General features: G+C 45.4%; 1 long non-coding RNA gene across 1 annotated transcript in view; it reads right to left on the bottom strand.

Annotated features, from left to right (window-relative positions):
• Positions 1–26,652, bottom strand: part of LOC130147904 (uncharacterized) — a 206,244-nt gene that overhangs the window by 96,191 nt on the left and 83,401 nt on the right. The gene's annotated exons all lie outside the window — the stretch shown is intronic.

Genomic DNA, 26,652 nt, shown 5'->3' with positions numbered 1-26,652 from the left:
ACTACAATAAGTATTTGAGCTACAGCCAAGAACACAAGAGGTCCCAACGCCATCCACAAAATACTTAAGCAGAAAAGGATCGCAGACCATTTAAAATTTTAATGGCAACTTAGGCACTATTTCTGTGTTTGGCCTATAAAGAAAGTAAGTAAGAGAGTCCTCAGGCTGATACCATGAGCAGAATGAGAAAGATTGGCAAAGTTTTCTGAGGGCTCTGGGCCTGAGTAGCAAAGCATGAGTATTAATGGTACAGTATGGGGAAGATACGGAGAACCTGCCATGAATACACGCTCATGCCCATTATGGCCTTGGGTAAACTAATGTTACATTTGTTAATCAACATAAAATGCCAGAGTCTATAGGAACCACATGTTTTCCATCCATTCCATGTGCTCCATCAGCTTGATGGAGTTAGATGATGCAGACAGACAGTCTGAGATCTGGGTTAAATAAATTGAACTGCTTTATTTTTCTCTTGGCATTGCAGCGGGCACAAGAAATTCTCACAGGGTGGAACATCTGGAGCACATTATTCAAGAGTGAAAGATGCAGTTGTGTTTGTGGAGGAACCAAGCACGCTTCTTGCAAGCATCTGACACAGACCAGAGTGACAATTAATGGCATGGCAGCTTTCTTTAAAGAATATTACTTCTGCCTCATGTTAAATAAAACCTTTGTCAGCTTAGCTGACAGCACAGGTTTCTGAGAAGGCATTTCTCTAGCCCAGTAAGAGACATGAAAGAGAGCTTATAAGTAACACACTATCATTTGTATGTGCAACAATGGGAATTCCTACGTATAGTAGCAAGATGTAACTCTTGTCAGATTGAAGGCACGGTAAGAATTAATGTTATCACTTTATCTACACATAGATCATATTTTTCACCTAACCGCTTACTCATACAGTGTAGGTCATCCAGCAACTGGTGAATTTGAGTCAAAATCTGATGACCTGAAGCAGCAAATAAAAGGGTTTTCTGTTCTTTAGTGGCCAGTGGCTTAGGCTCTTGCACAGAATGTGGGAGACCTGGATTGGGTCCCATTTTTCCTCAAGGGGTTCTTAGCCCAGCTCTTCTGGCTCCTGTGTCCTAGCCCAGTTTTTCAGTTACTTTTTGCTTTAGGTAAGATACCCGTCCTCCAACAACCAACATGACACCGGTCTGTATCCTGCATGTGGAGGTTTTTTTCCCTGTAAGAACTCACCGTGGGAAGCTAGGTGAAAAGGTGGACACAGAACTGGGAAGATAATCAAGATGACCTCCCTGGAGGACAGATGAATCACGAGGTGCTGCACCTAGCAAGTGCTGCAAGGGAATGGGGGGGGGGGGGATGGGGGGCGGGGGGGGGGGACTTGAGAGATAACCAAAGGGAGGCATAAAATAGGGATGAGACTGTATTTTAAGATGATTGAGGAGCCAGGTGATGCTCCTCCTTATGATGTTGTCATAACACAACTAACCACACTAGGTCATTTGGAAGAAGAGAAGACAGGGAACATGAACCACAAGGTCAGTGGACGAAAAGGACTTACAAAGACAAAGCAAAGCTCCTTCTTGTGCTCTTGGCTGATGATACCAGTGTGTCTTGCACCTTCCAGATGGAAATCCTGAATCAGAACCTTTCCAAACTACAGGTTTCTGCTAAAGTATGGATATACAGGTGTATCTCAATAAACATTTGTCATGTTATACCAATGTAACCCCCACCATGTCAGAAATACGTTATAACTCTTCAGAAAACTCCCTTTGTTTTCCTTTTCCAAGTATGATAAATTCAAGTAATTTGCTCTTACCCACTCTTCCAGAAATGAGAAAATAGCTTCTAATAAGACACAGAAAAATCTTATGTCAAAAAGCCTACTGCTTTTACCATGCTAACAAAAGAGCTCCTTCAAGTTCAGACAGAATGAACAAATAAACATGAGTTTTCAGACCATAATGGCACAGAAGTGCTTCCACTCTATGCGTACATCAATTATTTCCTTCTATTTAAATCCATGACTAATTACCCTTGGAAGCAAAATAGCTAACATCTATTGAGTTGAGTATAGGCATCCCTTTTATTGTAATCAAGAACTCAGCTAGCTTGAAAATTATGGCAATTATCAATGAAGTGGAGGGTTGTATGGACCTAAGCCCTGCAGCAGAAAGTGCAATGCATTGCGGGAAGGTGACTTCTAGACAAGAGGAAGGAGAGTGTCCAGATCATGGACAGAAATGCACAACTTGTGATAAAACTTTAGAGAGGCACTCATTAGTACTCGGGAAGACACAGAGACTAGCATTTGCCCCAGCCTCAAAATTCCCTTCTCCAGTTTTCAGTAAAAAATAAATTTTTGGAGTGAAAATGTTTTTTTTTGTGGAAACCAGATTCTTCCTTCAGAAGGTAAACTAAGTGTAAAAGTCCAAGCCACCATCATTACAAATGCGTTGGGATTACTTTTTTCCTGCACTGACATCTTCTGAATCAGTTCTTCCTGCTTCTCAATACAACCTGGCTCATCACAGATCTTTAAGCTGATCCCTGGAGTTCAAACCAACTTGTATGTGGAATTTTGTACACCCATACACACAGAGTAAAGCACATTGAGGAGACCACACACACACTGTACGAGCTTTCTGCAGGGTTTCCCCCCTCTGTGACAATTACAGCTGTCACACCACCTCACAACATTTCCTTGCCTGCTCTTGAATCCAGCTGACAAACCATGTGCCCGGCAAAGCACAGGGGAGCAGCCCGAGTATTGCTTTAGGCAATATTTCAAGATATTTGGCCATGGTTTCTAATATGCAAACACAATTATACTTTTTGCCTTGTTACCGTTGCACAGCCCTATCCCAGTTTTGGCCTCCCTCGTTTCATCGCTTAGGAACAGGTTGGCTTTCAGGGAGAGGAGTCTGGACAGGAGAGGGCTAGAAAGGTTTTCACTGCGCAATCCCACGCTTTCTCCCCCTCTGGAGACCAACCATCAAGAAGTCACAAGAATCATAATGATGTTCATAAGGCGGCATTGGGGGTAATTCCTTCTTTTTTAACACCCATATGTTGGGAATACACTACATATGTTTAACAGGAAACATAGAGCTAAAACCAAAGCGGTATGTGGAAAAGAAGGTCCTTTACCTCATCAAGTCCCTGCAAGAGCTGAGGAGCGTTAGTGGTTTCTATTATTGACAATTTTCATTAGTACTTTTGGAGGAGGCTCAATATAAGGGGAATTAGATATGTTGCTAAAGAAAAGAAATATCAACAGAGATGTACATGGGTGATGTCCACAGGTGTTTCTAATGGCTCCTTACACTACGTATCTCAATGTAAGACTTTTGAGACAGAGAAGGCGGCACAACACTAAGGAGCATATTTATTTGTCTGTGTGTATTTATATCTTTACGTATAAAAAGATATATTCTCATCTCCAAAGACCATATCAGATGACCAGTGGATTCTTATATTTAACAAGCAACTGCATGAAGCCAAAAAAGAAGAGGCATTTGAGTAAAACAACCAATTAGGGTCTGGCAGGGGCACCCCAAAAACCTTAGAAGCTATTGGCTATCAAGAGTTTTCTCCTGAAAGAGAAATCTTGGCTGACTGTCGGAGAGAACAGCAGCTCTGCAGGCTCACATGTTGTAGGGCAAACACAGGCGGCAGCAGGATGAGGAAGACAAACCTTGCCTTCAGCTGTTCTCCTCCATGCTTTCTCATCCTTGACTAGCTGTTGGCCAAAACTGATGTGAGCCGCAGACAGGAATGGTGTGCTATATACAGTATTTGGCTTTTGACAATATGGCAGGTCATGACCTGACATTCCAGAGTGCATCTTCCAAAAAACTGTCATGTCTTAGATAAAAATCTCAGGTTACAATTAGGACTAGTTTTCCATAACTCTACATAAGCCATGATATATCCACACTTGAAGGACAATTGTAGGATTATCTTCTGACCAAATATCCCATTGGAATTATACATTGCCTTGTTTAAAATCTTCCTACAAACAAAGCATGTTCAAGGCAAAAGCTCTGATATCTGAATATCTAGGAAAATTCAAAGCTTAATCCCAAGTGCACTACTGTAACTATGAAGCAGTTATGTACCTCACCTCATATCTTCCCAGTCAAAAAGTTATTTAGCAGGACACAGAAGAACTTTCGCTCTTTATAAATAAAATAGCTAAGAGACATGAGTTACTAAAGTCAGGTTTCTGAGTTTACACTTGAGCCCTTAAATAAGAGAAGGATAATTCTAAGACTTTGGCCCTCTCAGTAAGATGCAGCATATTTTGCTTGCCAGTTTGTACATGTTTCAACAGTCTTCTGCCATGGTTTTGCACTTCTGGAACTTCAGGTTTAAAGAAATTCAGGGTGCCACGGGGAAAACTAAAGCTGATGTAGAAGCAGCAAAGCCTGTTCATCCCCCAAAATCACTCCTGAGATCATCTGTGAGCAGATGCAAAGATAGCTTTGGAAACACTAAGTAGGGAGGTGCAGATGCAGGAAGGTGGGTGAGAGGGTGGTTTTATGTTCATTCCTTCATGCACACACATAGGATTCCTCTTGTGCAAGTCCTAACTGGGCAAACACAGACCTCAGGCAGAAATGGGTGCTCCCAATCCCTCTTGGGTTTGCCAGGCTGGCTGTCAGGCAGGGCACTCTGCAGGTGTATCACAGCCCAGCAGAGCAGCTTATCTGAAATGAAGGGCAGGGAGGCAGCTCAGGAGATCACCTACTCCAACTCTAAGCACCAAGAAGGCAGGACTGGGTGTCAAAATTGCCCCTGAAGCACCAACAGACCCTGGGCTCAGCAGCACTGCTAAACTAGTGTCCCCAGCATCCATCCACACTCCCCAGCTGGACTGCAGTGCACCAAGACTGGCTCTGCAGGGACTTCCAGGGTGTCCAGCTCTGCTGGATCTTCACGTTGGTGAATTAAAAACTCAAAGGAAAGATGAGCTGGGCTTTTGAAACTCAAAGGAAAGATGAGCTGGGATTTTGTTTTCTAAATAGACTTTTGAGTAATTTCACCATGCTCTGATCGCAGGAACGAAGTTCAGTTTTGTCCCGTGGTTGTGGCTCATTTCACTCCTGCAGACGATGAGAAACACCCCTAGGAGGTTCGAAGGGAGCGAGCTGCTTTTGCTGCAAGCCTGGTCGAACGCAGGTGGTGAACAAATGTAAAGGCATGAAAAAAGTACAGAGACAAGGAGAAAGCAAGAGGGAGAGAAAAAACGGAGCAGAAACCAGCAGCAAGGCAGACTACGGGGCGGGGAGGGGGGGAAATGATTGAGGAAGAAAGAGAAGGAGCAAGATAAATAGAGGGTTGTGGCAGCTGTGTGATGACAGGCACTGGGATGAGCGGACAGATACATGACCCAGCAACAGTTGTGAACTAACAGTTTACAAAGGCTCATTTCTTTCCTGCACTCCCACTTAACAGAACTTGAACTCAGGAAGAGAGAAAACCACAGACTCTGTGTCTGCTCAGCCTGACCGGGACATCCTTTAAGAACCAGCCAAAAACCAGAAGTGCTGCAATGTGTGACCAAGGGCCACAAAGAGCTCATGCCAGAGAGCAAATCCTAGGGGATTCACCCATTTCCCAGTGCTGGATGGCTCAGAAATAGGCTCCATGGCCTCTGGGATGTTGGCCATGGGCACTGAAGAGCTCAAAAAGAACTAGCCCATGAACAGGGCATTAGCTCTGTCAACTGGACAAGCTCTCTCTTGTGGCTGGAGAACCAAACAGCATTTATTTTATTTCATTCAGGTTTGTAAGGTGATCCTTCCTGGAGCAAATTAAACACCTTCTTTTCTTCCTCTTCCTCCCTTTTTTAAAACAGAAAAAAATGCCAACACATGCTCTGCTGTTACATGCAAAAGCCAAAGCAAGTACATGGGCATTGCCTCAGGACCCAGAAGTGAATTTTGAACCATTTCACTGCAGCAGAGAAACTGATAAGAGAGAAGTGGCTCACAGCCAGCAGGATTTATACCTGCACAAGCAACACCCGGTGGATTTCCAGTCCATTGTCATAACTGCTCCAAGCAGTATATGCCTATTCATAGGGAACAGGGAACATGGACCTGAAATGCTGGATTTGCTCCTTTTCTTCATTAGTGCTTGTTTTTACTTTCTCTCCCAAGTAAATGGGCAAGTTCCATTACTGGCAGCTTAAGACACTATTTATTGCCAAGACAAAAAACTAATGTTCCCTTGCTATACGTTTCATATTCAAAGCAGAAGGAAGAATATGGTTCAAGACCATGCTAATGCAGCTGGCTGCTATTAAAATTAAAAAAAAAAAAAAAAAAAAAAGTCTCCTCTAAGCTGGCTTTGATGCCAAACAAAAGAAACAGCTAAAGGTTTTAAGTACCTTTTCATGAAACAGAAATGCCTTGATGGGAAAAGATGCAGGTAAAAACCCTGGTGCAGGCAACTTTCTCAAAACCGTCTGTAGGTTTTCCTTTAGTATAAACTACAAATCTATTTCCATGATGCAGTCCCATGGTGGGAGCACAGAAGCCATGAAGGTGCAGTTCCCACAGGTGGGACTACCTTCCTAAGCAGCGCATCACTGCACAGAGAAGTGAAATGCAAAGCAAGCAGATGTTTGTACCAAGCATCACTTTGTGCCCAGGTCTGCCTGGATGAAGGGAGGTGGTTGCCTTGCCCTTAGGAGCTCTGCTCCCCTCCCATGCTACTGTGCAGCTGCTGCACGGGGTTCCTTTCAGCAATAGGGAATAGTGACTTCAAAACTGGTTTCCCAGCTCTTAAGCCAACACACAATCTTGTTCTTTTACATTTAATGGGTTTAAAACAGTCAAGTTCCCTTCTGGTCCCAAATGCATATGCATTTCTGAATATATTCAGCCTAAACTAACCCAGCTCCGATTCCTGAAAATATTTAAGGACACACTTAATTTAAAACACGTGAGCATTCTCAGTGAGGTCAATGGGATTACACTTGAATATTGCTGCTTTCTAACAGCTCCCAGCCATGCTTCTCCCCCCCTACACCCCAAAAGAAGGGCCAGGAAAACTCACTAACAACCAATTTTGCCCCAAAAGAGCTTTGTCCGTAAGGACAAAACGTAAACGTGAAACAGCGCAGCGAAGCAATTTTCCCTAACATCAGAAAGCAAGTCACTAATGCAGCCAAGACAAGTACTAACGATGCAGGGTCCAATGGCTCCAATGTTCGGAGGGAACCATATGTGGAGCTTTCACATCCTAGCACGCTGCAATAGCCTTAGCCACAGCAGTGTTTTTACCGCCCCTCTCCCCAAAAGAGTCTTAAGAGGAATTAAAGGCAAGTGAGGCCTGATTAGATTATTGTAACATCCTCCTCCAAATAAATACAAGCTAAAAATAGCACCAGAGGACAGAGGTCGCATCTTGCCAAGAAGTGGATAAGCCACCCTTGCTGTAGGCACATAAAAGCAGGCCAGACAGATGTTTACACCGAGTGATTTAGCGCATCTGAATTTGTCAAGTTGTTTGATAACTTCATGCTGAAGAACGTTTCTTTCCTCATTACAGAAACATCCTGGTTTCCAGTAAAAAGTGTTGCTGGCATCAGAATTCCCCACATGCTGTTTTCTGCACAGCAGAAAGCAGAGGAGTTTATTGCATAGAAAGAAAAGCTGTAAATGGATGGTGATTTTCAACAAGTTTCTGGTGGGTCTCCCCTTCCCTTCTTCCACCCCTTAAAATGTGACGGCTGCACCCATGCAATATGGACAAGCTGGATCCTTTCTTTCCCCGGGCTCCTGGCTGCAGAGCAAATATGCAATGCCAGCACAGTGCTATTCTTCCGCTGCTGGTGCTCTGCGGGGAGACGAGATCCGATTTACCCCAGAAGCTCTGCTGCTGTGTTTCAGCTCTACAGGGTCACTCCTTAATCTGCACGAGGAATCCAAAGGATTTGAAACAATAAGAGAAAAGGAAATCATTGTTTTAAGACACGTACTGAAATACATTGTGTGGATGTACTTAACAGATGGGGAATGTGACGACCAAATTCAGGCTCCCCTGCGTTAGTTTCTCAGAACTGGGCTGCCACATGCTTTCTACAGGTAGAAAAATAGAAGGGGCGTGATTTGCAAGAGCTTCCTCAGCCACAGGGACAAGTGACAGTAGCTGGGGTCCAGGGCCATTGAAGACCTCACCTGTGCCAGGGTGATGCAGCCAGGGATTTTGCAGGGCTTGGACAGGAAGAGTACCACGTGCATGGCCATATTCCTACACTATTCAAAGAGTTCAGAAACCTCTGGGGAAAACATTTGCCTTAAAAAAGGTAGTAAGAGACTCAAAATGTAGATGCTGTGTACATTTATACGTTGGCCAACAGTGGCTCTTGGCTTGCTGGACCTTGATGGCCCAGGGCTGGGATGTTCACAGTATGCAGGGGAACAAAGCACCCACCGGACACCCGAATTCGGTGAGGGCTGGATGTCTGGGCCCCTCCAGCTGCTGCTGGTAGACCCAGCCTAGGTGCCTGTGCTGTTGTACAGGGGAGAAGAAGGTTTGCACATCCCATCAGTTCTTCCAGACTTGCCACCCAGCACACACTGGCAGAAACAAGGTGATAAAGCATCTCCCTACCCCCAGCAGAGAGTCCAAGAAAGTGTCCTCAGAAGGATTTGATTTGGATCAGAAGTGCGGTTTGGAACTCCCAAACTCTTCACTTTGGCTCCCATCACACAGAGGACTCAGGCTGTGAGAACAGGATTCCTTACAGGTACAAATAAAAAATACAGCCCATCAGCGAACAGGTCCAAGATCTGAACAGAACAAGTCAAAGCACTAATCCCAAAACATGAACAGCGGGGACATCAAGTCCTTAGTATTAATATGTCACTCTCCACATGAATTTCTATGGCTCCATTGTATCTGCTCATGAAGATAACACGTAAACGGCAATGAGGTCGCCCTGCGCACCCTCCTTTGGCCATCCTGGGGTGCCATGTCCAGCTGAGCCCACTGTACAAAACAACCCTGCCACCAATGACTGCCACGGGACAGGACTGAGCGAGGACAAGTGTAAGACTCCCGGCCTATTTTTAAGGGCACTGTATTGCACCCTTCAAGGGCAGACATTGGTTCTGCAGGGAGCCCAGCAACTTTGAAGTTAGGCACTGCAGCCTCCGTCTGCTTTGCAGAAGCAAATCCACTTGCAGCCTATGACCACTGGAGGAAAGAGTGAGCATGCTACCGGCACCACAGCATAGCTCATCCCAAAGATCTCTGCTGGTCCTCACCAAAGTCCTGGGAAAGGCTGTGGACACTGGAGCCCACAGCTCTGCAAAGAGACAGCCCCTTCCTGCTGACACACGCATCACCAGTCCACCTGAATTACTGTGATTGCAGGTGTCCTTCAGTACCAGAACCCATCTCACTGCCTCCCTACAGCTCCAGGGCCAGCAGACGCCCCCTGACACACGTGGGGGACCAAATGGGGTGCACAGCTAGAAGGATGCAGGTATCTGGATCCCCCTCTGAGAGATGCTGCACAGCCAGGAAGGGCAGAGATTTAGGGTAAGAGTTCCCATCGGTCCCACTGGGAGCTGGGGGCCTAAAACTGCTGTGGGGAGCTTCGAAACCCCAGCCCAGGTTCATTTCAGGAGCAGGGCCTGGAACGGAATTCCCTCCTCCTCCCTCTCTTCTTCGCTTCTGCAACACAATGTCACTCTTTCTCCGTTTCCGAAAGGGGGTCTCGCAGGACTCTCTGCATCAGAGATCAGGAGCTGTTCTGAAAGGAGGAACCCGCAGTTTGACCCCTGCTCTACTGAGAGACCTTTTGTGCCTCTGCAAAGCTCTCTGCTCTGCACCAGCCCCTCGGCCGGAGGAGGGAAACACTGCAGGAAGCACGGATTTATTCTGCTGCTGACAATTGGGAGCAGCAGTGTCCTCTGGTGCCTTCATTGTCCAAAGGTGTTTGAGTGTAAAGCTCGCACATAATAGCAACTTTCCAGTGATGCCTGTTGAAAAAGCCCTTTGGTGCTCACCAGCCCTGCCGGGAATGCAAGACCTCAGGTGTCCAGGCTTGTCTTCCAACGAAACTCATTCATTTAACAGCCAACTCCGATTACTCCTTGTAGTTAAAAGAAAGCCCTAAAACAAAGGCTCAGTGGCTGCATGCTCCTCAGCCATTCAGCGCTGCCGGTGCGGGAAGCAGGTGTTTCGAGGCCTGCATTCCCACTTCAGTCTGAAGAGGCTGGAATAAGATACTGCCTTTTGAAATGTCTGCTAAAAAAGGAAGAAAGAGGCAGCACACCATTGCTTTGCAGGCCGGGGGCAGTTGAAGGGCTCAGCTAATTCATAGCACGAGCTGGCTGAGTGCTGTGAAAGGCATTCCCACGGAAATTTCTGCAAATATGGAAATGAATCTAGCTGAGTGGGTTTTACACCTTTTTTTTTTTTTTTTTTTTTTTTAACAGGCTTTCTGTGAGCACTTGGGGAGTGCACACCTTTCACTGTGAACATGTACGTACTGGGCTTGCTGGTAAACAGGTGTTTGCAATAGAAACTGCTAGCTCCATCGCTCTGCAGTCACAACGGGAACCACTCAAGCACCCATCCCATCAGCATCCCTCCCAGCTGGCAAGGCACTGATAAGACTGGGAGTGCTTGGCTGGCTCAGGTGAACTATGGCCACTCAGCTCTGAAACCCCTCACCTGAATTTAGGAAAACATTCTCCAACGCACAAACTTTTGGCTGGGGGTGGGGGGTGGAGGAGGGGAACTTGCCAAGAAAGTTCTTAGTAGGAGCAAAAGATAATGTTTGTCACATAAGTAACAAACTGCAGCTTGAAACCATCCAAGCACAAGTCAGGATGCCAGTGTGACCTTTGTTTTGCCCTCATAAATGATAGTAATTGGTGTTTGTTATGCAGAGGTATTAAAAGAAAGGCTGATGAGGGAGTGCTTGTGCTGACACAGGCTCAAAGGCTCTGTCTCCCAGGGCTTCATCTAGCGCTTGGCAATGGGAGTAGCTCAGGCAGGTGCTCTGAAATCATGCTTGAACATAATGGTGAGCTGCTTGCTCTGCAACGGTTCTTTGAAAACGTGCCCTGGCCACATGGCAAACATGAATGGGATTTCCTGGAAGTTTATTTTTTTTTAAAAAAGGAATAATAAATCTGCTCCACCAGAAAATTACAATTTCCTTTCCTTTTTCACACTCGTCAGCCAAGCAGCAAATGTGTACTCGTTAAAGTACCGGTCCAGCTCAACTGGTTTCTGTGCTCTAGCATCCTCCAGGTGTTTGACAAAGGTTCCTTGTCCTGCTCTGACTACACATGGGACAGCTGGGCAGTGCCCATCTCAGCATTGGATGATCCCAGCCCAGCCCCACTGCCTGGATCAGAGAACAGCAGCACGTTCAGCTCAAAATGGCCCAGACAAATTTCTCAGCATCTCTGGCTCTAAGCTGTACCTCAAGCTACCAAGCCTGCAAGCCTTGCAGTCCAATGGGGCCCTCCTGAAATGTGTATTCCCTCTTAACCTAGCTATTTTAAGATAATAGCATCCCCCCACCTCCCTTTTTAATAAAGCTGCCAGTTTTAAAGATGCATCACAGTAATTTCTTAAAAGCTACAGGCCATCAGTGCTGCCTAAGTGCTCTTTACTTGGAGTATGGCACCTGGGGACTATGAAGAACTCACTTGCAGGCTAAAAATATTCGTACCTCCTTATATACTCTGGTGGATTACTCAGTAATTACACTTACTAGATCTGAAGGTAATTACTGTTTTACTAGTCAGATGTCCCTTTTGTTAATACATAAAATCAGCCACCCCACCACTACCTGTCAGTAATGCCCCCCATGCCAGCAGCCAGGAGGTCCTCTGCACTCATGCCACCATGCAAGGAGGGTGCTCATGTCCCCACGAGTCACTTCTAAATGCAGTCTCCTCCTCCTCCCGCAGGGGCAAGGCTTCTGTATCCAAGCCACTGTCAGGCTCATACAGAATCAATGTGACTGTCAGGAGATAGAGGCCCCTTTCCTCTGCCCAAGCCTTCTGGCTCCAGAGCTGGAACATTTGCCAGAGGTGCATACCAAGGTTCATACCACGGGTGATGCCTTCAACATGACACAGACACAGCACAGTGGCAGCTCTGTGTGTGTGCAACAACCACAGTGCATGCTGGAGTGAGAAGGAGCGCCCATGCACCCATCCTCTTCATGAGGTCCCACCAGGACCAGGAACCACCTCACCTAATCTTCCCCATGAGCCTGAACACCTTCACGAGCTACTTGCAGCAGCAAGCTAGGGATTTGCAGTTGGATTTAGGCTCTGAATAAGTGTCTCTTTTATGAATGGTGGCCAGATCAAGCCATTCCCACATCCCCTATGTGTTTACTACCATGGCTATGCCAGAGCTGCCCCATCAGCTACCAGCCAACCAGCCTGCGGGGAAGAAAGCAGCCACATTGGGGGCTTCACAACCCTTCTGCCAGGAGAGCCGTAGAAATCATTGCTGGTGAGTGGCTGCGATGTGTCTAGACAGTCCAGCCAGACCAGGACCAGGATATGTGTCCACGGCCTTAACTGCCTTGGACCATTTTTACCTCCAGCGACCACCAGCTCTGAGCTTCTTCCACCCTCCCAAGCAAAGCCATCAGTTCAGTGCCTGCTTTTACTTTGGTCCTCAAGTTGCCATTTCATGGGATGGGTTTCTAAGAGCAGATAAGAGGGAAAAGGCTGCCACGTTGCCAGCAGAAAATATGCAGGAATGAGAGGTCAGCAGTACAGTCCCCTCGAAATCCCAAAGACATGTTAAAGGCTTTATTGTTTGGCATTTAATACTGGGGGCTGCTTTGTCTCTTCTCTCTGCATTTAAAGATACACTCACTTTTGGGTTTTTGTTCAAGTCTGACCAGTTACCAAAAGGCATTTTTATTCTCTCCACAGTCCTTTCCGGGAAGAGTAATTAATTTATGTTAATTTGGAGAGAGAAGACATAACGATGAACTTTTCAACTAATCCAGAGATAATTGGTAATATATTAAAAACTTAACGGTGATAAAAAGATAAGACACATAAGTTATGATCTTTCCACCATAAAGTACTGCTTATTGAAAGAAGCAAATTATTTTGAGTAGTTTCAACCCTTTCAAATAACCCAACTTAAAACAATAATCCATTTTTTTAGCCAAGCTAAAATGCATTAGGTTTGTTCCTTCCAATACAGATCATCTTCAGTTCAGAAGGAAGAAATTCCCTTAACAACTCTAGACTGGCTGTGCCATAGCTATGCATGGGAGATACTGAGGGGCTGGGTTAGACACGGATGGGAAGAAGAGAAAATCAAAAGGATTTTACTTTCCACTGAGTATTTTACATTCCTGTTACCTGTCTGAGATGCTTTTTGCCTTTTTCTTTCAAAACAAAAATATGTTTTCAGCAAATAATACTTTTTTTTTTTCCTTCTCCCCCCAAAAAACTGTTTCTTGCTCCAAAAATGTTTGGAGAGAACATTTTGATGTGCTGCAGGAACACAACAATATACAGAGATCTGGGTAGTAGCCACAGAATCACCGAATTGTTTAGGTTGGAAAAGACTTTTAAGATCATTGAGTCCAATCGTTAACCTAACACTACCCAGTCCAGCACTAAACCATGTCGCTTTGTGCCACCATCTACACATCTTTTAAATCCCTCCAGGGATGGCAACTCAACCACTTCCCTGAGCAGCCTGTTCCAATGCCTGACAACTCTTTCAGTGAAGAAATTTGTCCTAATATCCAGCCAGCAGACACTAATGCAATCCCTGCAGCAGTCAGCACTAATCTGCAGCATTTAAGGACAATCACAGGTCTGAGCCACACAGGTACATCAGTGCAGCAGAAAACACCCCCCAGGCTTTGTTTAACCTAAACCAGGTGCGTTCAGGATTGCACAGACACACACATGCTATTTCAGCCCAGAGACTGAATGACAACTCGGAATTTGATAGACTGTTTACAAGAGGAGACAAAGCTCTGAAGTAATTGCTGGCAAATTATCATAAGGAACATTATCAAGCAGCAAGGCAAAACCTCTTCCAGAGGGGAAGATGTGATGCTTGAGCTAGTGTCTCCTTGGGGATATGGCTTAAACCCCGCTGCCGGCTGCGTTTAGAGAGAGGGCTCAGGGCTGGCATTTCAAGGCTCTCTTCACACAGTGCTGTTTGTCAAGGGGGTAACAACTGCTGGCAGTGCTTTCTGTGCCCCCTCTCCAAAATCTAATTACATTGTGTAAATGGAACATTACCTGAGAAATCAGGCAGTCAGTTAACAAGGCATCAGGATCCGAGGAGGTGGAATTAGGTGTACAGAGCCAACTTCTTCCCAGTGGAAACCCCGGCAAGGCACGGCCAGGTTGAGATCAGGTTCATAAATGCTCTCTGATGTCTGTGTGATCCTTCTAGACTTGTCAGCCTCAGCAATCATGGAAGGAGGTCCCCAGGACATCAGGAGCTTAGTCATATCCCTCCCCCCCCAGTGCCTAATGGCCACATTCAGCTCTTCTCCCTTCTCCTAGCTGCATCTCTGCTGCTTCCCCAGCCACCGATTTCCACAAGCTTTGGAGATACTCGACACCTTCCCCAGCTCCTCACCCCGGCAAACATGATGGTCATTCCTCAAGAGACTCAAAAGCTCTTACCAGTCATCCTACAAAGTGAGCTTGATTCCTCTAACCAAGACAAAATACCACAAGGAGCCAGTTGGGACTGGGCAGCCAGTGTTGACCCCCCAAGCCAGCTCAGCCCCTCTCTATCCATCCATCAATGAGTTTCTGCCCCATTTCAGCAGAGGTTTTTCAAAGTGGCCTGAAGGATCCTGGCGACCATCAACACTTTCGCCACAGTTAGGTCGCTGTCCTTTCCTGCTGCATTTTCTGCAGCACTACGGAGACCTGCCACATTTTAAAGTTGTTTGCAAGGGAGGCAAACAGCTTTATTATTTACCTTTAATTATTTTTATTTATTCATTATATTATTAATGATATATCTGTGTAATATATGTTTAATAATATATTTAATATATTAATTTTATTATCAGTTAACGCACTATGTATATATTTATCTTTGTTCTGGCACAATGGAGGAAAAAAATCCCCAGCACCAAGATGTCAGATACTCCTCCAGAAGGAAGGCAATGAGGCAGCACCACTGTGGGGCTTAGAAAACGCTCTCTCAGGGCTTCATGTTCGATTCACCAGTCCACAGGGCTTCTGCATGCTCTGCTGCCGCTGGCGAGGGACAAGGGAATGGGAATTACTCCCCCCAATGACTCTGGGTTGTTGCAGCCTGGCTCCCTTGGTGGAGGAGCTGCAGCATCATTTAGGTAAAGGATTCATCAATGATTTATGGTTTCTTCCACAGGGGAAAAAGCAAAAGCTGCCAGCAAGCAGCAGCTTCTCCCTACAGGGCAAGCGGCAGGGCCAGCACTCAGATAACTGTGCAGCCAGCAGGCTGGTGCCAGGGACGACCGATCAATGCAGAGGCATTTAAGGGCATGGCTGTAAGCCCCTTTGAAGGCAAGAAGTCCTCACCTCACCCTTCATTGCCCTTCTGCCCTGTCAAGGAGTATGGAAGTGGCTGTAGAAAGGAGCCCGTGAGCTGATGTATCAGAAAGACATGGCTGTGGGTGCCCTGCTCCAGCTGTACCAAGCACAGCCCTGCCGCTGGGCTGTTGCACCTGGCCATCCATCCCAGCGATATGCTAGTGGGTTTTTTTAAAACCTAGGATCCCTGTTTTACCCAGAAATTGAGCTCAAGTCAAAAGGAAGGCTTCTTGGATGCTGTGGCTCTGGCAGCAGCATTGTCATAGCCCTGCAGCTGCTCACCTCCCTTTGCTGGCTACAGGAGCGGGATTTGCAGTGGAGAACTTGCCTGCGCATCTCTCCATCGTCTTTGGGCTTAGGGGAAGGGGTGCACTGCTGTGGCACAGAAAGAGGAACCCCGTGCCTGCTGCAGCACAGTGAGTGAGTTTGACGGCACCCTTCATGAAAGCCCTCGTCTTTCTACACCTTATTCCCCAGCCTCTCCACTCCTAATATCACTGAATTTCTACATTTTCAGGTAATAGATGCAACTTTCACACTCTCAAGCCTAGCAGAGGAACCTTAACACATATAATGTGGCATCCTGACCACAGCCAACTTTCAGACTCCTTTGAGATCCCAGCCCCAACCCGTTCCTCAGCGCAGAGCTTTATGAGCAAGGAAAGCATCGCTGCCGACAGGAGCAGGACAAAACTCTTTCCTGCACCACAACAGCCAAATTGTTAAGCTAAAGAACATGCAACACAAACGTTCCTTAATGCTAAAACAATAGTTGCAGAGCCCAAGCAGGCAGATGTAGGGTTCCCTACCAGGCCAACCAAAACTTCTGTTTGCTTCTGGGAGCCTTCTGAGGTTCAATGATCCTAAATAAACAGCCCAGCCATTGAAAATCTATCACCGGCTCCCCTGGCAGCCTGCCTGCCAAAAGCAGAAGCTTGTAAAGAAGGTATTGAGCTCCAGCTGGCAGACACGAACCACAGTCAAGCACATTTGCAGGGAAAACTGAAGGCAACACGCTGGCTTCTGTGGTTAGGAAATGGAGAAGCTTTCCCTTGCTTTTGGATATACCAGCAGTGAAATTTGGGGTCTTCAACCTGCAGCCTGAAGATGAACAGGGTTCTCCTGCCCCCAGAGACCTGGGACCAAAGTGACAGCAGGATGCCCGTGGGCAAGGATATTTATTTGTGTTCCCTCAGCAGTATCACTGTGGCAATAATGATGACCCAGTAACTTAAATTAGGACATACGAGGACTTTTCTTAGAAGAAATGGGATGCTGTTTTTAGAGCATGTAGGACAGCCACTGTAAACAGCAAAATTTCTCCACAACCATAAAACCTCACAAAACCCCCAAAACCACAGGCAGGAAATTAAAGAGAATTCAGAGTAAAAACAACACCAAATGATTACATCTCTGTAGGGATTATACTGGGAAAAGCTAAAAAAGAACAAAGACCTTGATCTTTCAAATACTCGGCCCGTGCTCAGCTGTGCCGGCAGGAGTTGCAAATGCAGCACTACAGACCCCAGGGGTTTGGCTGCTGCTGGGCAAGACAAGGCACCAGGGCCCACGACTGATGACGGGAGGGGAGACAAGAGGACCCAAGAGACCCCCTTTATTTCTGGCTTACTCTTTATTAATTCCAAAACCGGAATTGAGTCCAAACTAGCTGATGCCGCAGGCTTATTACACTTGCCTAAATTTCCCCCCCCCCAACTTTCTTTTTCTCCTTCTCTAATATGCAGCTCTGTAGTACGGTTTTTATTTTAGCTAATGAATCCCTGCCCACACATGCGAGAGACTCCAAAACACCCACAGACCAGAGGCAGGGGAAGGAAATGCCGGAATTGTTTGCTGAAATCTGGCAGAGGCTATTTTTTGCAAGGGGCCAGAGGAACACAGTGTTCTCCAGAGATCCTGAGAAGGGTGAGGTCAGAGACTGGCTTCTGCCACAAGGCCTCAGTGTTGGGAGGGTTTTTTGTCTTTTGCAATTACATAATGTCTTTTCCATGCCTTAATTTGGTTGCTTCCAGATTGTTGGAGACAGCTCTGAAATGACACACTCCACGGCTTTAAAAAAAAAAAAACCAAAAACAAAAACAACAAAACACACAACACACTTCTGCTTGTATAAAACTGCAAAAACTCGTTTCCTGCCACAGTCCCGTATTGTAACAGATGGAGGAAAGGGGGGGGGGGGGCTTCCCCCCGCTCCTTTCATTTTTCCATATTATCCATGTGTTGGCAACACACTGCTGTCACAGAGTGGTGGAAAGTTCATTTACGGGAAACCTTCCGAAACTGGAGCAGCTCATAAAACTTTTAATGCAGACCTGGTTAAAAAATAATGACATGAGACCTGAACATTTTTCGGTTCAGTTGGGGAATGCATTTTCAGTCTATTTCTACACTTTGAGCAAAATGATGGTATTTAGAACTATTTTAATCATTAAAAAAAAAAAAAAAAGAAAGAAAGAAAGAAAGAAAAACCCATCTAGAAGGGCAAAGCAGAGATGAAGAGAGGGTCCAACAAGTAAGTGAAGCTCCCTGGGTCTTGTGATCCAGGCCAGACAGCAAGAAGGACCTTACACTGCATTGCCTAACCTCTTTACTCACCCTTACCTATGGATGAACTTCTTAGCAAGGCCTTTAGCCAACACCGACCAAATGTAAAGCAGCTATGGAGCAGCTTGGAAGCTTTTGGGAATGAAAAATGGCACTTTCTAATTTTTGAATTCAGGCAGAAGATGAAGATGATTTGGATGATAGGGCAGAACCACAGGCACCCAAGGACTGATGAGTGCTGCACCAAATTTGCCACAGCCTGGAGAAAACCACTGGATCCACAAAATTACTTTGACATCAGACCGCTACCCGCTTTGAAGGCTTCAAGCAACTTTTTCAGCTCTTAGAAAAATGACTGTGTTCGCTGAAATAAAATAGTGTCCCCATCCCATCAGAGAGGTATGAGTACCTGTGGACCTGAAGGGTCTAACAGCACAAGGAAATATTTGCCCAGGACGCTCTTCCCTCTGAACACCCTCTACCACTGATCCTCCCGTGCTTCTCCTTTCCCATCCCATGGCCTTTCCATCCTCCCCCTGCATTTTGTGCAGCTACCTGGGGGCACAGAGCATGGGGTCAGTAAACAGGATTAGCAATGAGAGTGTATTTGTCCACTTTGAGTATCTGGATAGATGGAGCAACTCAGAGACTCTTGGACAAAGCTGCAGGAGGTTCCATAACAGCCACAGTTTGCTGCACCCCTGGGTTAAATGGTTCAGCTGCTCTAAATCTACATGGTCCATGATTTTGGTGAACCTCCCAGCTCAACCCCTAGGGTGAATAACAAAGTCAAACAACACCCTGGAAGGGGCAGAGCAAAAAAGAATAGGAAACAAGAGAAAGCTGGTCACAAACAGCCCATTCTGTCCTCCAGCGATGAGTCAAAGGCATTTTCTACATAACTTGGACTGTACGAACAGGAAATCTGTGTACTAATGTATTCCCACAACCGTGCACACGAGGGGTCTGTGTGTCTTGAGTGCCTACAATGAATCACTCATTGTCCTTCCTCAGGCTTTCCAGTAGGAAGAAGCTGCACGTCTGACCTTATAAAAAGCAATAATTCTGCCTGGTGAGATTTGGCCAGCAGTAACCCAGGCCTTGCTGGCAACCTAAAATACACCAGAGAAGATACGGGTTGCTGCTATGGTGCCGAGTGCTGTATCAGCATTTCCATATGAAACTACTATTTTCAAGGCTGCTACAAATAAGCCAAGAAAGAAAAGAAACAAAAGGAATCTAGCGAAAAATATATAAACTCTGCTGAAGGTTTTATCTCCATTAGAAAAATTTAGAACTGGACATTCTTGTTTTACAACATCTTTGTTCCACATGAAGAGGACTCCTGTCCTCTTTGTGATCTTTTAAGGTAACCTTTCTTTCCCACTTTCTCAAAAAAAGGAATCAGTTAATTTTTTGTCAGAAAAATTGGTAGCGTGATCGATCCGAGGCTTATGGAGGTCAGTAGGGTTAAATGGGGAAGACAGAATGAAGGTGCCTGTCAGTACATCTAGTAATTTCTCTCTTCTAAAATACTTGCTGCATCAGTGGTTTATATAGCATTATCTAGGAGTCCTTTTCAGTAACAAAAGCAGTAATTAGGATTTTTGGAAGGAATTAGTCATCCCAGGTAAGTTGATTTTCAGTGCCTGTCATGGAAAAGAGTTAGAGAGATGGGTCAGTTGTTGAGACCACCTGTCTACGACATCTTTATTCCTTCCCAGATTTCCTGTAAAACCTTAAGGACACTTGGAGAATGGTTTTGGCAACGTAGTATAGAACCTGAAAACCCAGCTAAGTCCCATATACATTGCTGGATGTTCACATGCTGCCAAAAGTTGAGTGCATATGCTGTGACTGGCCTCATGTTCTTACTGGTAAACTGGGAACAAGAAATCTTCCCATCTAAAGGATGTGTCAAGAGCAGAGAAACGTCACTTGGGAATCCTACACCACTAGAGGTGATGCAAGTATATCAGACAGAAAGTGGACCACGCACCAAAAACTTGCCCTGTCTTGGCAGACCCAGCGTTGGAGTCGAGACAGAAAAAGGGACATGCCTGCAGACCTCACCCATCCCTGCTGAGAGCTGCTGAGAGGGACAACGGTATTTCAGGCTCCAAACCTGAACATCTTGTGTTTCATGTAATCTCATTGAAAATATTTTGATTTATGATCTCAATTATCCGTTAACTGAAATCCCACATCTCAGATATCATGAAATTAAGCAATAATGAATAAGAAGCTGTGCTGTTGAGGCACTTTACAGAGTGATTCATATTAAATAAGAGACTGTGCAGCCAATATAATAGTTTGCCAGATTAACACATGCCTCGCTGAATAGTAAATACTTTTATTTGTGGCTGCTTTGGAAACATCATTGGGTTCAGTAATTAGCAAAGTGTGAGACTAATAAAATATTTAAAAAAAAAGAAAGAGGAGAAGAAAGACTTTGGGATGAGCAGAGCTTGTGCCTTATCCAAGCCTGAAGAAGTTAAAGATTTAATTACAGCTAATGAGAACATATTTCAAAGCTGCAAAGCTCTTTTTGCAGCTTAATAATGCATAGAAGGAAACACCGAAGAGCGATGCTCCCCTAGGGGACAAAGCATGTTTCTTTGGGAGCACATTCAAAACCCAGAGGAAAGCGTAGAGTGAACCAGAGGCCAAAGGGGAAAGGCAAATCCTGCCATGAGATGGTCACTTCTTTTCCAGCTTTAGCACATTAAAATTCTTCTCAAGCTCTTCTGAGAGTTAGTACATTAGGCAAAGGCAAGGCTTATAGTAAGCAAAGAACCTGGGAAATTGTCCTCCACGGAGCCAACATGGCTTGCAGAGCCATTTCTGCCAATTTTGTTTATTTATGAAATATCAACACAGTACTGATGATAGTTGCTGGCTTTGACAGCACTGGAGACCAAAGACCTGTAATTTGTAAGGGACAGCCAGCCCGCTCTGAGTGCCTGGCCAATGTGGTGGAGACCAAAGGCAGCCCATAATGGGGGGCTTAGCCCCCCCCCCCCCCCCCCCCCCCCCGGTTCTGACCTTGCCTGAACACCAAACATGGGTCCCCTTTGACGCTCTTGCAGCTCAGGTGGGCTCAGCACTCAGCTCCTGCAGGCAGTGGCCATTAACTGGGGAAAACACACTCTGGTGCTTTGAGCTAGACATCATGCAGGCGAGTGGCGTCCTGACCAGCCATGGGCACATGGTCCAGCTTGGACAGAAAAGCCGCTAGCCTGAACTTTGCTCTGAACATCAAATCAAGCTCTAAGGCTTAAGGCCCAACCGTATTTCCTTCCATCTACATTTTCTTCCTGTTGCTCTTGTATTTTGACTTCTCATGGTATTTCCAAGTTAAGATCTCACAGCCCGGTTTGGGGCCAAAAGAGATAATTGAATGTTTGCTAACTTCTCCACTCTAAGTCTTCAACTTTTACAAGAGCTGACACATCAATAAGATCAGAGTTCCAGCTCACATTGAAACCTGTCTCAAATTCCTACCCATCATTTCCACAGATGTTAGAAACCTTTTTTACTGGCAAACATGGGATACACATACATGTTTCCTTCTGACAGTGCATGTGAAGAAAGCCTGAGGTCGTAGATGAAGTTAGGGGATTGAGCAGCAGGTAAGATTCCTGGGGTCTGGCTTGACCTTGAGGTACTGTGTGTGATGTCAGGCAGATCAGATGCCCTCTATGATCACAAATCTTTTGTTGTACATGTGAACCCAACCACTTACACACACCTCCCATGTGGAAAGAAAAACGTAAGCCACAATCAGTATTTGTAAAGCTCCTAGAGATCCTTGTAAAAAAGGCACACAGACCTATTTAACTCAAAGCACTCTGAAATTATACTATATATACACTACTGGAGGACTAAAATTGGTATGAAATGTTCCCATACAAAGACTCAGCCACCACAATAGCTAAAACATGAATTACTTTCTACCTGGAATCTACCAGATGAGTTATGTTTTTCCCACTGAATGTTCAAATGTATCTCATCAAATCTTTGAATGAATTTGTTGCTTGTAATTTTGCTGCACTGTACAAGTCTATTTCAGTGAATACCTTGAAAACAGTGAATTTCAGATAGCTCACGGTCAAATTTAGGAATTTGTTCTGTACTGAATAATTATAGAAGCTCCAGTACTGCACGTGTTCCCCATTTTGGTGGCTATGTACTAACAGCTTGCAATGCATCACAGGAAACATGCGATGCAGAGTTCACATTCAGAGATAATTTGAGCAAACACATTTCATTTGCTTAGAGAAAATCACCCAGCAGAAACACCGCTCTTGGAATGTTCACAGAAAAGATAAAAAAGGCCACAGAAAAGGTAAAAAAAGCCCCAAAGAACTCAACCCCAAAAAACATTCAAACAGAACATTCATACAAAAAGCAAAAATAGTCACAAGCTGGTTTGCCATTTGGTTTCTGGCCCCAGTTTACTGAGTGAGGGGTGTTGAGTGAACAGAGGAAATTAGTTACATTTTTGAGGGTTTGACACAGCTTAAAGTATAATTTTCATGACATCAACAAATAGTTTGATTTGGAATCTGCGTACAAAATTCAACTCACTAGCAAGCCTTTACTGGGGTAAAAAAGATCATTCTGCAGGTGTGCAGAACTTCGAATCGAGCCCTTCCCACTCCTGAATATGAAGAGTAAAGGTTATTTAAATTCTTCTTTCTTTTATTCAGTAAATCTATCCCTTGGAGCACACCATGCAGTGTATTCCTATATGGCCAGTCTGTCATTGCACTTGCCCATGTGTCATATAAACATCAGGTACTTGTCTGGAATAGCTGTTACTGGGCCACTGCATGGCTAAACATGGTAGGCAAAGATAAATTAACACTTCAAGCTCCAGCCAGCAAACCAGCCATCTAGGGAGCCTACTTTTCCTTCTGTAATAAGCATAAGAACTGCAGTTTACAGATTTTCAGGAACAGATTTCTGCTGCTAACACAGATATCCACGTCAACAGCAAGAGTTTTGCCCTAAAAGAGGATTCTACGCCAATGGGACCAGCCTGGTTCCGAGGTTGGCTCTGGGATGCTGGTAGGAGTTCAGAGCAAAAGAGCATCCACCTGTGAGAACACAGAGGACACCAAACAGCCCTCAGCACTGCAGGGATGTAGTCAACTGGTGGTGAAGACACCACCTCTGTCCTGCTTTGGGTTTTCCAGCAGTGCTACGAGCACGCTCTGGGGCTGCAGCCACACCAGCAAACAGCTAATAGACAACATCAGTAAATAGCACTGGAGCATATGGAATGTAAGTCTTGGGTTTTAAGACCAGGAAAACTCTGTGCTCTTCTCTATTTCAGCTTTTAAAGCAGAAGAGATTGCAAAGGCACAAAGTACCCACCAGCATGCCCAGAAGCTGTACAGCGTTACAGCGAAGTCATGCATAAGCATCAACCTGGGGTAAGGGCCAATTTGTTCTTGGCTATATATGGCTCCATTAAGTGATTATTTTGGAAAATCCCCCCTCCAGGGAGGATTAAAAGGTACCTCTGGCTACGTATCAATCCTAGAAGGGTCAAAACCCAGCAACAATCTCTATCATAACAATAAGATAACCTGTACTGGAGATAGTGATTTAGGGCAGCTTGTCTTGCATATCCAGCTCTCAGGCCACCCTGTTGGGATATGGCTGCAGACACTGGAATCAAGCAAATGTAAAAACCCCAAGCTCATCAAAATCCAAAAGCTTTGCATAAGAAACCACCAAAATCGTATGACATGACTCACACCTTGAGTCCTCTTTAAAACCACAGATGACAACTGGCTGGATTTTTGTTCACTTGCTTGTTCTTAGGACAAACACATTTAAAAGCAGTTTTCTCTTGCCAACAAAGTTGCTATTAAGATCCATGGGCAAACCCCTGCAATTTATTGGTAGCCTAACACTATTTGTAAGGAAAAAAAAGCCAAAATTAGATTACAAACAGAACAAATTGTCTTCCCAAAGGCACCCTGTGCATCCTGCAGCCAGCACAATCACTATGCCACCAGCAGTCCCTCGGCAAGACTGTTCAGGCAAATCCAGCAATGCCCCCTGTGCAGTTCCCACCAAGGGCACGCAATGGCTACCTACAGAGTAGAGCTGATGGTCCATGAGCCCATCCTTGCTTCTGGAATGTTTTACACACCCAGTTCCAGTTTTCACCAAAAAGGTTGGTAGGAGACACTATACGGAGCCTCCACACCCCACCTCCGCAGAGAGCTGTGTGCTGGAGAGATGGGCGTTTAAATATTGAAAAGCTTAGCAACAAATACTAGGTACACAGAGCAGGTAAATCATTTAACAACTTCTCCATGTTTATTAGCCAAAGCAAATATTCACAGTGTCACGTGCCAACAGCAAAAGGTGTATTTTTCTGTTTGGACCAGGCAAGAGCTCTCTAATCAATCACAGCATTAGCTTTATTTTCTTTCCCAGTCATGGAGAAAAAAAAAAATTATATCGCACCAGACTGGTGCCCATAACCCATCTGCCTCTGAAGACAGAAGCTACCCCAAGTGAAGAACACACTTTGATTTGCTAATGCTTTCCTGCTTCCCTCTGGTTTGCATTTCAAATAGGTGTCAGTCTCTAGGAAGCTCGGAAATACACTCTTAACCTCTTGGAGCTCAACTTCTCAAAACACCTCCTTGCTCCAGGAGCTTATTAGGTTGAGCAGGACTTGTCTTTGTCAGTCTGCTGCTCAAGTGTGAAAATAATTATTCCTTTGGCACTTTATTCAGTTCTGTTCTGCTCCTTATAAGTATTGGAGCTCATTAGCACAAAATACAGTGTCTGAGAAGTATTAATGCAAAGCAAAATATCCATGTAAAATGTGGAGATAAAGAGTTTGACATCTATGTGTAAAGCTCCATTTCCCAAAGTTTCAGTGGGTGCTAAGGCCACCGAAGTCTGGAAGCCCTGGGAAAAATCCTTCTGGTTTTGGTGTGTGTAACATCCTGCTCAAGCAATCCAAACAGATGCTTTTATTTAGGTATTTAAGAAGCAAAACCCCAAAACCGCAGACAAAACAAAAGCCTCATGAGGCTGCATGAAGGTGGAGGGGAGAGCACCCTGCCCAGGGCAGTCTCTGCAGTGAGGGAAATGGGGCTCTTCAGTCCCTCTGCCCGAGTCCCACTACCTGGCACCACGCGCCTCTTGGGCACGTGCTGTGATCACAGAGAGGCCGGTCCCACCGTGGTCTGTTTTAAAAGGACAAGCCATACTCTCTCCATGTTTTGTATTAGGCATCTATGAACTGGCCTCTGCTATGAACATTAGATGCTTTGTCCCCAGTGAAGAGGAGAACTTAGGACATACCCTTTTCCGAAGCCTCCAGCATTGGCCCACTTACACGTTGCCCTGTGTTGACCACTGTGTATCCTATTCATGCGCTACATCTATTAGAAGGCAACAACAAACAGTTCCAGGGTTACAGCTTCCTGACACTCCACATCCTCCCAGTTAAGTGCTCCAAAGCTAATGAAGCGTCTTGTGCCTTAAAAGAAAACTGCTTGCAGATACATATCAAAGACACTACGAACATCACAACCACCCTGCACAGCATGACACTGTCTGTCCACTGAAACACCTCAAGAGGCAGAAAAGCTGTGATGCCTCCTTCACACACACAGACTTCATCACCCAGGGTCCTACCCCACTGACGGCTGTACTGTCTCCTTGAGGACTTATTCCTCAAGGCTGCGACTTCCCTGTGCTGAGGGAAACTCCAGCAGCAGCTTCCCAACCTTTCACTTCCATAACAATAGCAAAGCTGGGCCAGATCACGGGATAAAATATGGGCACATACCTCTTAACAACACCTTGAAAATGTTTTCAGTCAGCTACAGAGTATGTTTTCTGTACAGCAACCTATGGAAAACCCAACAGGCTGGGCTCAGCGCTCACTTTTGCCCACCAACCCTCCAGCATGTTTTGCAAGATGCAAGAATAGCCCTGTTGACTCCTTGGCGCTAACGGCTGCCCCTTCCTTTATGGGCTGGCCCACTGCTGCTAATCAGTCACCCAGTAAAAAGAAAAAGACCTGGTCTACGTGCTCAGAGGCTGGTGTGCACGTAATTAGCTCACCGACCTCAGCCGCTGAACATGAAGGTTAAACACAAGAGCGGATATGAACTTTGGACGCTCATCAAAGATACACTGGGTAACAGAGGGAATGTTTAGAGATGAGATAAACATAACTGCAAGGAAGGCCAGAGAGGGGGGTCCTAAAATGACTGTTCCCATAGAGCCCCCCACCTGAAGGGGTACTACCCACATGGAAAACAACACCGGGGCTTCATTGCTGCCATTCACTTGCTTTACACCTGAAGTTACACATGATACTTCTAGAGCCGCTTTTCACACTGAAGCTAACCTGAGAGCAGGCAGCATTTACATTACAAGAGATTTGCATGACTAGCATCTTCCTGCATGCTCTTTACTGCTACCAAATACAATTTTTTTTGTCCCCTTGTTATCTCTTTTCTCTAACAGTTTGCTGCTTCTGCTGGGA

The sequence above is a fragment of the Falco biarmicus genome, chromosome 4 (assembly GCF_023638135.1).
Source record: "Falco biarmicus isolate bFalBia1 chromosome 4, bFalBia1.pri, whole genome shotgun sequence".
Taxonomy (NCBI): Eukaryota; Metazoa; Chordata; class Aves; order Falconiformes; family Falconidae; genus Falco; species Falco biarmicus.
The sequence above is the reverse complement of the archived record's forward strand: the minus strand, read 5'-3'. Positions and strand labels throughout refer to the sequence as shown.